Source organism: Triticum dicoccoides, chromosome 4B, assembly GCF_002162155.2.
Source record: "Triticum dicoccoides isolate Atlit2015 ecotype Zavitan chromosome 4B, WEW_v2.0, whole genome shotgun sequence".
In the NCBI taxonomy this organism is placed as follows: Eukaryota; Viridiplantae; Streptophyta; class Magnoliopsida; order Poales; family Poaceae; genus Triticum; species Triticum dicoccoides.
In genome coordinates, this window is record NC_041387.1 from 654116873 (window position 1) to 654118437 (window position 1565).

Sequence of the window (1565 nt, forward strand, 5' to 3'; positions counted from 1 at the left end):
CTATGTGTTTGATCTCTCTCTCTCTCTCGTGTTCTCTCTATGGCACGATCTTGATGTATCGCGAGCTTTGCTATTGTAGTTGGATCTTATGGTGTTTCTCCCCCTCTACTCTCTTGTGATGAATTGAGTTTCCCCTTTGAAGTTATCTTATCGGATTGAGTCTTTTATGAGAACACTTGATGTATGTCTTGCCGTGCTTATCTGTGGTGACAATGGGATATCATGTGCCTCTTGATGTATGTTTTGGTGACCAACTTGCTGGTTCCGCCCATGAACCTATGCATAGGGGTTGGCACACGTTCTTGACTCTCCGGTGGAAACTTTGGGGCACTCTTTGAAGTACTTTGTGTTGGTTGGATGAATCTAAGATTGTGTGATGCATATTGTATAATCATGCCCACGTATACTTGAGGTGACAATGGAGTATCTAGGTGACATTAGGGTTTTGGTTGATTTGTGTCTTAAGGTGTTATTCTAGTACGAACTCTTTAATAGATTGATCCGAAAGAATAACTTTGAGGTGGTTTCGTACCCTACCATAATCTCTACGTTTGTTCTCCGCTATTAGTGGCTTTGGAGTGACTCTTTGTTGCATGTTGAGGGATTGTTATATGATCTATCTATGTTATTATTGTTGAGAGAACTTGCACTAGTGAAAGTATGAACCCTAGGCCTTGTTTCCTACCATTGCAATACCATTTACGCCCACTTTTACCACTTGTTACCTTGCTATTTTTATAATTTCAGATTACAAATACCTTTATCTACTATCTCTTTTGCACTTGTATCACTATCTCTTCGCCGAACTAGTGCACCTATACAATTTACCATTGTATTGGATGTGTTGGATACACAAGAGACTCTTTGTTATTTGGTTGCAGGGTTGTTTGAGAGAGATCATCTTCATCATACGCCTCCTACGGATTGATAAACCTTAGGTCATCCACTTGAAGGAAATTTGCTACTGTCCTAGAAACATGTGCACTTGCAGGCCCAACAACGTCTACAAGAAGAAGGTTGTGTAGTAGACATCACCGCCGAGCATGTCGGGTGCCGGAGCCGGAGCCGGTGCGGGAGCTGGCACGGGAGCAGGTGCAGCTGCAGGTGTTGGTGCAACGCTAGTCGAGCTACTCCCCAAGAAGTCAACAAGGGGAAAGTCCGGTGCATTTTTTTCTGGATTTTGCCTGGTCCAATTGAAAACGGCCGGAACCAAGGTAGTAGACATATCTACAACCACCTATTTTGCGGCAGCTACCGCCGTTGCGACTGTCTCAGATGATTTTTTCTCAACCGCAATCTCAACCTTCTTGTCGATGTTTTTTCCAGTTAACCTCCGGCTTTCCTTTCTCTCCTCCGTGGTCTCATGGTAGTACTTCTTCCACGTGGCGCCGTCTCTGACACCGTGCACGCGTCCATACGACGGTCGAGTCTCCACCAGGAGTCCTTTTAATATGTACAACGCCCGATTGAATGGAGTGTCCCACTTGGGCCTCGCCAACGCCTCAGACGGCGAGTCGCTTTCGGCCGCAATCCTGTGCTGCTCTCTCTGCAAAAGGCACAAGGAT